General features: G+C 48.3%; 1 long non-coding RNA gene across 1 annotated transcript; it reads right to left on the minus strand.

Annotated features, from left to right (window-relative positions):
* Positions 1-3,445: 3,445 nt before the first annotated feature.
* On the minus strand, positions 3,446-10,571 carry LOC121435756. The gene is made up of 3 exons (XR_005972607.1): positions 10,452-10,571; positions 9,523-9,678; positions 3,446-3,948 (listed from the first exon to the last, which is right to left on the minus strand). It is a non-coding gene; the product is annotated as an uncharacterized LOC121435756 (long non-coding RNA).
* Positions 10,572-14,124: the final 3,553 nt, after the last annotated feature.

Consider the following 14,124-nt stretch of genomic DNA (forward strand, 5'->3'; position numbering starts at 1 on the left):
ATAACATCTGCTTCGTGCAACCGTCTAACTAACCATAAAAGTCTGGCAGAGGAGCTGACAGTTTGTCAGAACATGGAATGTGGATGCGAAGCAGGGCATTCGGCTTATGCGTGGAGAAGGATGGCGTAGTACTGGGTGCCCTTTGCCCTCTTCTTTTGGGTGTGGCTATGTCTTCTGTTCAGGGCAAGATTAGGTCCATATCTTCTCAGTAATGACTAATACTGAGATGCATCTTTTGACAACAGAAATGTGGGTCAGGAGTATACTACATTCTAGCTGAGAGTCTGCTGTTAGTGCCTGCCCTGCAGTGCCCTCAGAACCCATCAGGATGTGGTTCCCCTCCTCCCCCACTGAGATCCCCAAGTCCTGATGAGAAAACCGAGGGCCTCTTGACTGGGGCAGATGTTTGCCATTAGCTAGGTCATCTCATAGGCTCCTATGGTGTGTTTGTCACTGATGACATTTTTGTCCACCATCCTGCCTGGCTTCCTGAGCTGTGGTCTCAGTACTTCTGGGGAGTACATCTTCTTGCTTTTCATTCTCTGTATGTAGCTGTCGACCTAGTGTGTTTTAACTTGTGGTCACAGTATGTCTTCCTTCTTTGTACCTGTACTTCCCACAAGTATCGGGATCTACTGAAGACTCTGAACTATGGTTTTGGCTCCACAGATGCCTCGTGGACATGTTGGAATAGGGCTGCTTGCTTGTTTCTCAGCCACCCAAACTCCCATAATAATTACACAGAAACTGTATTTATTAAATCACTGCTTGGCCTTTTAGCTCTAACTTCTTATTATCTAATCTTACATCTTAATTTAACCCATCTCCATTAATCTGTGCATCACCGCGAGGTTGCGGTGTACCAGCAAAGTTTCAGCGCATCTGTCTCCGGTGGTGGCTCCATGGCTTCTCACTGACTCTCCCTCCTTTCTCCCAGCATTCAGTTTAGTTTTCCCCACCTACCTAAGTTCTGCCCTATCACGGGATCAGGACAGTTCCTTTATTAATCATTGATATTCACAGCATACAGAGGAGGAACCCCACACCATGGACATTTGGCTGGGGACCTCTATCCCACTGAGGCCTGGTACTTGGCATTTTGCGATCTCTGGGACATAATCTCACAACCTTGTTTCAGGTCCCCTGGTGCTGGGTCTCCTTCCTTTCCTTGCATCACAGGAAGAAGTAAATACTCCTCTACCACCCACACAGGGTCAGTGGATCGGCCCTGTAAATGGGAATGATAAAAGGCAAATAATCAGGAGGAAAAAAACAGATCCATGAAATGGGTCCACATTGGAGTTCACTGAAGGAACACATGACTAGGGCAGAAATTAGATCCCAGTTCTGTGGTTATCCTCTTAACAGAGGGTGCTGAAGTGTAGGGAAGACCAGGTGAAGGCATTGCTTCCCAGGGTTTGAGCTTCCTGCAGTGGGAAGCTTTACAGGAGGTCATGAGCATGCCTGTGATTAGTAAATGCTATTCCCTAAGCTTCCTTTGCACACAAGGGGCCATCTTGGCTGAAAGGTATCTCAGGAATGACCCTCTTTCTGGGACAGGAGTTTACAAATGGAAATCTCTCTTGACTTAGAAAGAGAAACCTAGGTCCAGTTTTTAGAAAATTGTAGGGAAGGAAAGAGCTGCTCCCACTCCTGTTCTTTCTTAGGTGCCTTCAGCTCAAAATGACCCCTCAGCCAGATTGGCCCATGTAGGGTGATGCATTGGTGTCTTCCACTGCTCTGAGAGAAGAGGGGATGCGAACTAGCTTTAAGTCTTCAAAACTTTTAAGAATTACATTTATTTAATTTATTTGCATGCACATGAGGAGACCAGAGAACAACTTTCAGCCATGTGCGGCCATGTCAGGTCACCAGGCTTGGTGGCATATGCTTCTACCCTCAGCCATCTCCCTGACCCTGGCTGAGGGGCATCAGTTGGGAGCTTGTTAAAATGCTGGTCCCCAGGCCCATCCTGCTTCTTCTGAGTCAGAGTCTGCATTCTCTAAGATGCTGAAGTATGTGGTTCAAACTCAGCTTTTGGGTGGCAATTGTGTAGGGAAGTTGCTGCCGTCGCAGGCACAGGTTTGACTTGGAACAGAAGTCCGTATCTAATTGCGATAGATAAAGCAACTTGGGTTAAAGCCAGGCCTTCCGGAGGACAAAGGGAAGCCGTGTGGGCACCTGAGGTGAGGCCATTAGCCGTTGGATTATAACACAATGTGCTGTAATGGAGCAGTAATGAAATGCAATTGATACAATTCTGCTATAAAGGGGGCACTGTCTTCATTCAAACATCCATCCTTCATCATAGACAGTGCCACGCAGTCAGGAGATGGAGGAGGAGTTCTGCTGTAAAGGCTTTAATTCGTCTTTGGTCTGCTCCTTTTTGTTCTTCAGGTGCGTACGTCCTAGTACTGAGCTCTTACTAGCCTCAGCTTTTACTTATGGTGCTGGATGAGAGATTCAAGGAATGGGAAACCCAGTGCTGTTCTGCCAGCACCTCCGAGAGGTTTGGGGCAAGCGATAGCTGGGACCTGAACTCCTGCTGCCAGAGCCGCCAACCACTGGGCATCTTCTTAAAGGATGTCTCTTCAGTGAAGCTGATCCTCTGTTACAGATCTGCTGAGCACACTGCTAATTGGGAGGAACAGGTTTAATATAATAGCTTCACACAGGAATTCACTGAACAAACACACACATGATGCAGGTAGGAGATTAGATTCTAGGCCCTATATACTATCTTAACAAAAAATGCTGACGTGAGAACACCCTCAGCATCCCTCAGCATCAGCACTACCAAGCATCAGTATCCCTCAGCATCAGCACCCCTCAGCATCAGCACCACCTAGCACTAGTACTCCTCAGCATCAGCACCCCTCAGCACCCCTCAGCATCGGCACCACCAAGCATCAGTACCCCTCAGCATCAGTACCATCTAGCATCAGCACCCCTTAGCGCATCAGCCCCATGCTCCCCTGATGTTTCAGTTGATATCTTTTACTCCATCATTTTGATTATTTTGCTTTTCTTGTGTGTTTAGAACTTATATGGATGTTTGTCTTTGTTTAGAATGTTGATTACAAGTCATTCTGAATAATGATTAAGAAAACTTTATTTTTAAAAATACTTATTTATTTTATGTATGTGAATATTTTACCTGTGTGTGCACGTGCGTGTGTGCGTGCATCATATAAATGCTTGATTCTTGTGGAAGTCAAAAGAGGGCATTGCATCCCCAGGAAATGAAGCTATAGATGGCTGTGAGCTGCCATGTCAGTGCTGGGAACCAAACCCAGGTCCTCTGCAAGAGCATTAAGTGCTGAGTCATCTCTCTGGCCTCCTGCAAAGCTTCTGTTTTCTCAGTATTTTTACTTGTTCCCAAAGAAATGGTAAAAAAAAAAAAATTGAATTAGCACTCACCCTGCAATGACAGTTAATTGTTTTATTTGTATAATGCTTCTTTTGGAAAAAGAAAAACTTTAGAAAAGCCCTCAAACCTTGTACCGTAGGATACACACCGAATGAGATGCCTGAAAGGAAAGGCGAGGGGAAGGGGAGGGAGATAACGGTTGCAGATGCCAAGGGTGATGGGAATCTTGACTAAACACATAGTAAATCTAGTGCTGGTGTCATGTGAACTTTTTTCTGGGGATATGTGGAAAAAAAAGAAGCAGTGTGTTTACCCTAGATAGGGCACCAGTGACTGAAATCCAGAAATGATTCTACCCAGGTGCAGCATGGTGACTAGTGAGTTTAACTGGTAGTATTTACCTGTCTATACATTCTTGAGCCCCTAACTCTAGCAACCATTAAGTATCTATAATTCTTAATGAAAGTTAATGCACCCAGTTGTGTGTGGTTTCTGTCGGTCAGATAATCACAGGCGCTGATAGTTCAGGGGAGCAGTGGACACAGCAGTTGGCTTCCCAGTGGAGCACCTCTGGTTACCTGTTCCAGAAAGGAGAGAGGGGTGAGACCAACCTGTCAAAGGATTTTTGCTTGATACTGAGATGAAAATAATGGATAAAGTTCTTGAATACACAGACTCTCCAGACATTTGCTAGCTCATCTGTGTGTGCTATCCTCAATGTCGACTTTCCGGCATGATTAAATGCTGGAAAAAAATCAGCGTCAAATAGGGAAAGATTTATTTTGGTTTATGGTCTCAGAGGCTTTCACTCCATTGTCATTTGGCTTCATTGTTCTGTAGGTTGTAATGAGGAGAACCTCATGGTGAGGATGGTGTGGTAGGGGAAAGCCACTTACTTTAGAGGGGCTGGGAAATAGAGAAATGGATAGCAAGGTCTGGCCTCTGGTTATCCAAACTTCTGCTATTAGGCCTCACACTGAGAAGTTCTGGTATCTCTCAACAGGCCAGAGGCTGAGGCCCCACCCTATGCACTGGCTTGGCAGGGGACACACTCCATATCCAAACCCAGCATGAGGTGAGGGATGGAGCAATGGTCCCAGTGTCAACTCTGGAACAGAGAGTCTAGGCTTGACTCCCAGTTCTACTGTTTACAAGCCTTGTGTCTTCAGGCCAGTCCCTCACCCTCTGTCACCAGTAAACCTGAAATGTCAATTGTGTCTGCTAATAGCTGGGGGCATTAAATTATGCTATAGACACGAAGCCCGCAGTGTTTGACTCTTCACGAGCCCTTGACATTATTGTCGTTATTCCTACTTGACAGATAAGGAAATTGGGTCTCAAAGAGGTTAAGTGGCTGGCCTGGAGTCTGGTGGCCAGATCAAATTGGCACCAGATCTAATCTGACCTCTCTTAACCACTCACACGCTGACTCAGAAGCTCTGGGCTGCTCGCTAGCAAGCGCTGGGTGTAGCATTCTCCCCTGTGAATTCCCCTGGCAGGGGCCCCTCCCAGGTCTTTAGCTTGGTGAGTCCTTTGGGCAGGCATCTACTTTCAACAGAAAAATGAGGCAATGTAATTGAACACAGCCAAAATTGAAGTCACTTTCTGCCAAAGGTCTTCTTTGGCGTTGCTTTCAAGCAGGGTGTGCAGGCACCTGTCTATGCTAATTCCCTCATCTCAGAGGGGTCACCATCATGTAATTCCCCTACTTCCCACCAGGTGTCCCACCCTTCCTTAGGAAAGGCAGACTCGGAGGTGTGGGATGTAGGGAGGATAGAGGGGGAGGGGTGCAGGGGGTGTGTGAAGAGTCTTCCAGATGCTACTTCTTATCTCTAGACAAAAGGAACTGTTCGCCTTGTTCTTCTTTGATGCGTAGTCGGATCTCTCCAGAAAGCCTAGAGAAGTCACCACAATTCAGGAAGCTTCTATTTCTGTTAAGGAATTAGTGTCTGTCTGACCAGTCCCTTTCATCTCTGAGCTGGAGTCTGCAATCTCCAGGCACAGCATTCTTCTTCGGAGCCCTCACAGCTTCCCCTCCCTCCTCAAACTCTCCTTTCAGGCTCTGATTAAAAACAAGACAAGAAGTCCTGGTCCCACCTGCCCTCAATATTCTTTGAATCAAGGAAGGTCAAAGACCAGTATGTGACGGCGGCACTAACTAGCGTTCCTGCAGACATTAACCTAATTCATCCTCATTTTTCATGTTAGTATGGCAGAAATACTTCCCCGTTCTGAAGTAAGACTATCACACGCATCTCCTGCAGGCAGCAAAGGGCAAATTTAGACAAACTGAAAAAACTGTCGTGGCAGGGACATTCGCAGTTCTAAAAGTCCTGCTTGTCCCAGGCAGGTGACTCCTACCTGTCCTTGGCCCGCCTGGCACCCTTCCTTTTAGAAGATCCTGCTCACCTTGGAGAGGCAGGAGGAAAGTGCCAGGGTCTTTGTCTCGGGTATGACCATCTATCCTGGAGCTCTCTGGAGCTCCTCTAGCCTCGTGGTGGACAATGGACACCTCCTATGATTTGAACTACATGGCTGCAGTCTTGCAAGCTGGCAGGTTGTTCCTCACCTGGAGATCTGCTGAGGGTGTGGTGGGTTATCGTCATTTAAGGTCAGCTTCAGAAATGGCAGCATGAGCTGTTTCCCCACCGATGACCCTAATTCCAGAACACAGTGCTAAAGGAGTCCCTAGCTTCTGCGTCCTGCACCTCATTATATGTATAGCTTTTAATATTCGGAGACTTTTTGCCAATACACATTTTCATGTGTACTGGGAACTCAGAGCCCAGACACAATGTATTATTGATAGGATCGTAATTTACTTCTCTTGGGTTGTATCTACAGTGTATACCATTAGCACAAAATATTAAATTACCAGTGGTTGTATATATTTGTCTACTTGGTTTTGGCTCAATGATATTTGTTTTTCTCTTCAATAAAAGACTGTGAATACAGAAAGCGGGTAATATTATTTTTTGTTGCTGTTGCAAGGGTATTTTTGATTAAACTATTTCCTCAACACTATGTTTGTGCTAAACCATACTTTGCAGCCAGGACAGGAAATACAGAAGACAGGGGGCTCAAAGGGGAAGATGGATGGGCAGTTCTTGGTAGCTCTCGGCTCACACACTTTCTGTTACAGGCTACTGTGGCCAAGCACAGGGACTTTAGTTTCGGTATGAGGGACCAGCAATCTGTACTGCCAGAGGGAGGACGTGGACCGTTCAGACTTCATTGCCAGATATGTGAGGGCTCAGTCTCGCTGGAGGTGGATTCAGGGTGTGGGGCAGAAAGAGCCCTTGGTTACAGCCTCATTCACTAGATTGTAGACTTCTCTTCTGTAATCATTATTAGCCACTCTGGTCCTTGTCCCTCCTGAGCTGGGTTACACAGAAACACACAACTGTGTTTCGTTCTTTAGAAAAGAACTCAGGCTGTGGACTTCAAGCGGCCCACCATGGAAATATATCGTGTCTGTCTGGTGCTTTCTTATAGCCTTTGGATTTCTTGCTGAGACCAGAACAGAAGGCATTTGGCAGTTAGCTAGCACAATACCCAGACTGCCATGGTCCCCCCAGTCAATCCACTACATAATTTTTATGAGTAAACAGGTTTCCTTTTGAAAATCCCTGTGACTTGGTCTTCTCACCCCTTTGTGGGATTTAGTATAGTGTCGGTGGTGGGCTGAGTTTGACATTCATAACTAGAAAAGGGTAAGATGTTTAAGGTAAATGCTTTTTCCTCTGGCTCAGTATGAGGAACTCATGATTCTGCTGGGGTAGATGGCCTGGGGAGATGAAGAGGCCACTGGGGGCCATTCAGGGCACAGGGTCTTGGTTACCAAAGTGGCCTTTACACTCAGTTACTAAGAGAAGAGACAGCTATGGGCTCTGTCGAGCCTGGCCACACAGGGCTCCTTTCACATAGGTGAAAGCTGGATTTCCTTTGGTGGATTTTGTGTAGGGTCTGCCTTTTTAGCCAGGTGGCTCCTCAAGCAGACCCCTCCATTGAAGAAAGGGCAATTTCATAGAGAACTTCTCTGGGCAGGTCCTTCATACTAAGTGGACTTCCTCTGGATGTATGCCCCACCCCACCCCCAATCCTATATGTCCTTCCGTGAAGGAGAGATGTGCTGTTTAAAACAAAAAAACAAAAGCACAAAATACCAGTCACTCAAGGTGCACAGTCAATGAAATGAGTGCCGAATCTATCAAAGCAAATCATAAACCCTGACAGCCAGGGTGTTTGTCCCCATCACATCCCAGACTTCTACACAGTCTCATGTCTTAAGCACACGTTCTGGTGCGGAGGGACCCATGGAAAGGCAATTACACTTGGTGAGTGATTAAAGTTGCATCTGGCAGCTTTATGTGTCAAATATGTTTAAATGCATTAACCTTTACAGAATTTACACTGCGTGCTGAGTTATAGCGTGCAGTGTCAGAGAGATCAGATCTGCCTTCTTTTAACTCTTATTTACATTTATTTTATTATGATATAAATAGGCTTAAATAATCTTAATGGGGGTTCGTTCCCCAATTCTGCAGGTCTTGTTGGCATTGTGGGAGTCTTTGGGCAATAAGGTCCCTGGCTGGTTGCAAATGATGCCCCAGCTATGTCCCTGAAGTCCCTGGGGAGAGAGGGAGTCTGGGAGTCAGGGCCTCCTTGAGTTCCTATCTGAGATTTAATCACATGGGGAACAGGCTCAGGAGATTGACAGCACAGGGCAGTCAGGAAGGCTCCTCAGCAGACAGGCAACTTTTAAGTTGCAGAAAACACACATTCCTGAAGCATCAGTTTTAGGAAGAAAGGCCACACAGCTCGCATCAGCAGCGTCTTCTTGTCTGCGGCTGTCAGCCCTCTCCAAGAGGACGCACGCGGCAGATGCCTTCAGCGAAGTGATCGCATTTTTCGTAGAATGCCTCTGCTCTGATTCCGTCCTCTGGTTCACCGCCGGCAGCTCCATGCCTCTTGGGCTTCACTCCACTGAAATCTGGTTGGCATCAGACAGACTCCGGTGGAATGAAGGACAAGAGGATCCATGGATTGTCTGGGGCTGTTTGTCTACCAGGCCTCCTCTTGTCATGCTGTGTGTGGCCCGGATAATACCTTCAGGCTCCTGCAACCGCACTCCTAGAGGATGGTGAGGACCTGAATATCCAACCCACCCCTTAAGTATCTCACTGCAGAGCTTGATCGTGGTGGGGGATACAGCTCGTGCTGCGGGGTTACCCTCTTTGTATCCCTAGTTAGGATGCTGGCTGTCCTTTTTGATGTGTAGACCATACCAGAGCGGGGTATGTTTGGTGATGTCCAGAGAAGACATATAGTCTGCCTTTGCTTACCAAGGGGCAGAACGCAGGGGCACAGGTATTCCAGAAAAGCCACCATGTGAGGGCACGAGGTCTGTGTGCCAATGTGAAATCAAGATAAACTAAGGAGGAGCTGAGGGAGGATAAGGATTCTGCTGGAGCTGGCTCGTTTATGGGCGCGGGTGGATGGTGGAAAGAAGAATTCTTGGTTCTCTTCCCGTAGACTTGTCTTGGAAAGCCAGCCTGCGACAGTCATACATCTCTCCCCAGGTCTGCACACAATCAGTGAGCCTAGGGTCAGGGTCAGGAGAGGGAGGCGGGCATACAGCTAGCTGGCTTTCAAAGACCGAGCTACACCAGGAGGCCATGTAGTACCTGTGGACTTTCTGCCCCTGCCCACCAAGCAGGAAATTCACAGGGACTGCACTAGCCTACAGGGAGTGCACTGGCCTCCTCTGTGCTGTGTTCAGACTCGTCTGCATTCAGTATAAGCCTCATAAAAGGCTGGTCTAAGCAGAGACCTGCAGACTGGGTGGGTGGGGCAGATCTGCCTTGTTTGGAATACTTTCTTGTTCCTGGGCCTGTTCTGACCTGACAAAGAGGCTCCACCTCTCAGCCCCCAGGGCTTCAGGCCTCTGAGATAGGCTCTCACACAAAAGCAGGGGTTTCTAGCTATGGACAGGGAGAATCCCACTTTTCTAGGTCCAAACTAGGGTGTGCACAGGGCTCACTAGAAGGCCGGATGCTGTGTGGTGAGGGCAAGAGGGTCCATGAGTCTTCTCCTGCTCTGCTTTCTGGTGAATACTTACTTCTCAGGTGTACGAAGTGTGCTTTGCTTACCTAGAGCACTCAAGGCCCACACTGCCTTCGACCCACTTCCTAGTCAAAGGGGAGAAAGACACCAGTCTGCTGGCTTTGCCCAAGATAGGCAGGACACCATGGGAGGTTTTCTGAGATGGAAGGAGTCTTGGCTTCTGTTTAGATTTCAGTTTAGTTCTGAAAGCAAAGGGGGACATTTGTCAGTTCTCTATTGGGACCCTCCTTACCCGACTCAGTCCACAAAGGGACTCATCCGCATTTGAGATCCTGACCCAGGGAAGAAAAGGCTTGGTGACAGGCCTATGAAGAGGGTGGGGGTGGGGCACTCAGGAAAGGCTTGCCCTTCCTTATCTGTCCCTCTGGCCCTGTAGACGTGCAGGTACTGTCTAGAACCTGGATCCTCAGACACCATCCACCCTGAGCCACAAACATCTAGTACCATCTAGTATCCAAGATCCCTCACTCAGCAGCCCTCTACCAATGTAATCCCCGAGTGACTTCTGTCTTAGCCAGTTGCAGCATTGGGTTGGGTCAGAGACCCAACAGGACTCATGTTGGGGCTATGGAGTAAGTTTTAGCTAGTGACTACTCTTCCAGCTGCCTTCAGGACTGCCCCATATAGGTCTTAGAAATCCAACTCAGACTTGAGAACCCCAGAAAGGAAGCAGATCTTGCAGTACCCCACGACCGGGCGGCCAGTCACACATTACTCTAGCGGAGCCAATCCCAGGCAGCTAGACAGAAAGGCAGGGCTGCTGTTCAGCTCCCTGGAACCTGCTTCCACTATCTCCAATATTTATGACCCAGCAGCTAAGAAATCCTCAGGAAAACAAAGAAGGAAGTTAATGATTGACTCCCAGTGGAGACCGCCTTCTCAGCTCTACCCTTTTTACCCTAAGATTCCCAGGATCTAAGCACTCGCCCACCAAATCCAGAGATTTCAGACTCACCTGTAAGTACCTCGGAGCACTTACACCTCCGGACTTCGGGCTCAGCTTTACTTCTCATGCAAAATAAGACATCGTTTTCTGTCTTAGGAGAGTACCAAGTTGAAAGATCATTGAAGAATCCTGAGTGTAAAAAAAAAAAAAAAAAAAAAAAAGAATTTTAAGTCTTGGGAAAAAGTATTTTTTTCTTAAGAATTGAGAGATGGGGGAAGAAAGAAGCACATACTCTACAGGGTGCCCATCTCAGCAGCCTGGGCCGAGCAGAAGCTGCTCCTGGAGAAGAGGACACGTGGTCCTCCCTTCAGTCAAAGACAATAGTTGAGTAGGAGAAAGTGAGGCGCAGGGGCTGAAGGAAGCTGGGAAGGAGAGGGGGTGGAATGCCAGTAGAGCCTAGCCACAGACAATAAAGGAGAAACTGGTTTTTCCAAGGCAGGGGTGAGGAGGCGGCAAGGTCTCACTATTTATGCACCTCTCAGCCAAGCTTCTAGTTACCTGCTGAGCCCAGCCAATGGAGAGAGGACCCAGCTGCTGGCTCCACCTCCCAGAGCCACACCTGGGGCAGGGGCGGGCAGGCTTGCTGAGGCCTTTCTGCACCTAACCTTAACCTCTCATTGTTCTGTAAACACCAGAAAAGACAGGCAGGGGTCTCTGTCTGCCCAGAGAGAGCCTGTAGCTTATCTCAGCCTTGGACTGAAAGCTTCAGCCCCACCCCACCCCCAGATTAGAGGGAAAGTGCCTGTTTAAATCTTACCTGGTTCGTGGAGGCCATGCATGTGTGTGTGCCACATGCCTGCACCCATGTGGTGGTGAAGGCAGCAAGAATCAAAGTCTTTTTGCATTTGTAGCAGAACACCCTGCCATCTGTCCATGTGGGGGTGAAGGATGAGGTCTGAGGGTCAGAGCTCTTGTGACCTTGGGGCTTGTCCTGGTTTTATAATCCCAGAGGTCTCCCAGTCTGCTGAGGGCCTCTGTGCTGTGTGAGAGGGAGTTGGGAAGACAGGAGGAACTGAGGAGGAACTGGGGAGGACCCAGCAAACTAATCAAGCTGATTTGTAAGCCATTGTTGGTTCTACCTCCCCACCTTGTTTCACTTCCCCTCGCCCATCCCACCCCTTCTCCCTCTCTACTCCCTTCTCCTCTCCCTCCCTCCCTCACCACCTCTCCTGCTCCCTTCTCCCCAGTTTTCCTGCAGGGCAAGGGATATGAAAGTCTCTCTAAATGAATCCTAGAAGCCACGTGTCTTCTGTTTGTTCTCAAGATAGACCCTTGCCAGGCAAAAGCAGACCTCCTCTCTCAGGAGGGTAAGGGAAAGCAGAATACAGCACGCAGAGCAAGTTGTCCCTTCCCTGTTCCACAGCCCCTCACAGAACCTGTTCCAAATCGTCTTTGCCATCTGCTAACCCCAGCCTCTCAACAGCCGGGGAAGAGGCTGATAAGGCATACAAACAAGGTACACTTCCATAGACAGTGCTGTCAAGATGCATGTCTACCCGGTCTGCTTGACTTCACTGACCTGTGTGAGGGCTCCCAGAATTACCTCCCTGCCATTTTTGGCAGTTCCTGCAGATTGTGTATGGGAGGGTCTGAACCCCTTCTCTATTCCCTCTCCCTTCTCATTCACTCACTCATGGCCTTATTCCAGAGGTGGGAACTCTACATCCTTTGGGTTTTTCTTCTAGGCTCTCCCAACTACATATTCCCTTCATGAACAGTCACAGAGACGGAGCAACAAAATGCATCGAGGATCCACCAAAGGGAATAATCAGCTTCCGTCTCTGAGGGCTGGAGAAGGATCCAGACAGAGAAGGTTCCTTTGAGCTGAGTCTGAGAAGGTAGACCGGAGAGGGCGGGAGCTGTTTGAATTAAACCTCTGCAGCAGGAGACTTCCCAGGGGTCTAGAGCCTCTCTGAGGTATGGAGAGGCAGCCATGGGACAGAAACCCGTGGAAGAACACAGCTCTTCTGGGCGGGGCCTGTGGGTGTTTTCTGTAGGAGGTGGAGTGTCTTGAAACAAGGAATGAATGGCCAGGGCTGTTTCTTAGACTTAGGCATAATGTGACTGACCTCAGAATATGGGGGGAAAAGGGCAGGAGGGCACAAACCAAACACAAACCCCGCTGGTCTCCCATCTTTCCGGGTGTCATCTCTGACCCCTTAATGTGTTGAGAAAATAAACTAAATCTGCATTTGGCTGGGCTCTCCACTCTTCCTTGTTCTTTTCCTCCGTTCACTCACTACAGTAGTAAGGCTGGCCTGTGGACTGGCTGATGCTGGTTTGTTCTAGCGTCTAGAGGGGTGGGAAACACCCAGGGGTAATTCCGCTGGAAGCCACTTGTTTTCTGCTTCCCAGTCTAGCTTTTTCCCCAGAAGCCCTGAGTTTCTTCCTCCGCTAGTACCAGACCCAGGTCTCTAAGAGGCATTCAGTTCCCAGGCACTTTAGGGCCATGCTAGGTAGGTTGAGAATGGAAAAGAATTTTGGGGGTGGGTGAAAGAGGTCCAGGGCTACCTCCTCTCTCCACTTTAGTGTTTCCATAGTAACAGTGATTTGTTCCCTCTTCTTCACCCCAGTCTATTGTTTTGTACTTCACTTTCTTTTTCCCATGTGCTTTCTGTCCCTTGGCCCTCATTTCTCTTTTTCCTGAACACGCCCAAGCCAGAGGTTCTCTACAGTTAGAAATCTTTGGTCCCTGTGTGCCTGGTTCCTGGGAACCTATTGCATTTCTCTGCTGGTTCTTCCAGTTCTGTGCCTTGCTCATAGGAGAGTCTGTATCAGGCCTCTCTGAATCAGTGAATGCTGCTTAGAAGTCCACCTAATTGTGCCACTTCCCTGGTCTGCTTGTACCTGGCATCTTGAAGTTCTGCTAAATCCATGGTAGTTGGTGACCTAAAGGAGAGGCTGTTGGGGTTCAAGGAACCCTCACTATGCTACATTGGGAGAGTACGGGAGGGTTAGCGTGACATGGCATGTTCTCAGGGAACCGCTGTAGACAGCAGGTCATGGCCATGCAGGGCAGGTACTGGGAGGCCATCTCTCACATTGCTCCTCAGGGCTCAGAGTCTGCAGGCAGGCATGCTCATGCTGCTTCCTTCAACCCCAACTGTGTTCTGTCCTGGGACCCAGAAAGGAAACATTAGTTGTAAAGCTGGGAAGATGTGGGTTATCTGTAACATATGAAGGCAGGAAGACAAAACAACAGCCCAAATGGGGTTCTGAGCTTGCACCAAACTTCATAGAGCTCAGCATTGCGACGTGGCTGTGAGAAGAGCAAGGTCTTTCTCTGACGGCACTCTTAGAAATCTGAGACAGGGCTGGGGCGTGGCCTGGTGATAGAGCCCTTGCCTTGCATGCACACAGCCCAAGTTCTATTCCCAGTACTGTGGAAGCAGAGACAAAAGAAAGGAAAGAAGGGATGAGGAAAGGAGGAAAAGCAGAAGGGAAGGAAGGAAAAAAGGAGGGCTCAGGATATAGTTCAATTGGTCAGCTTACATGTTCAAAGTCTTTAGTTCAAACCAGACACACAAAGGTGTGCACACATGCACACCACCTCTAGGGATGTAGCTGAGTATGTAGGAAGGAAGGAAGATGAGACCAAATAATAAAGTGATGGCAGCCCTGATCACCTGGTTAGGGTCATCTTGAGTCTACAGCCTTCAGTTATTACCTTCACATTTTAAGA

This window comes from Microtus oregoni, unplaced genomic scaffold, assembly GCF_018167655.1.
Source record: "Microtus oregoni isolate MIOR12 unplaced genomic scaffold, Mior012 000047F_ref0000412, whole genome shotgun sequence".
In the NCBI taxonomy this organism is placed as follows: Eukaryota; Metazoa; Chordata; class Mammalia; order Rodentia; family Cricetidae; genus Microtus; species Microtus oregoni.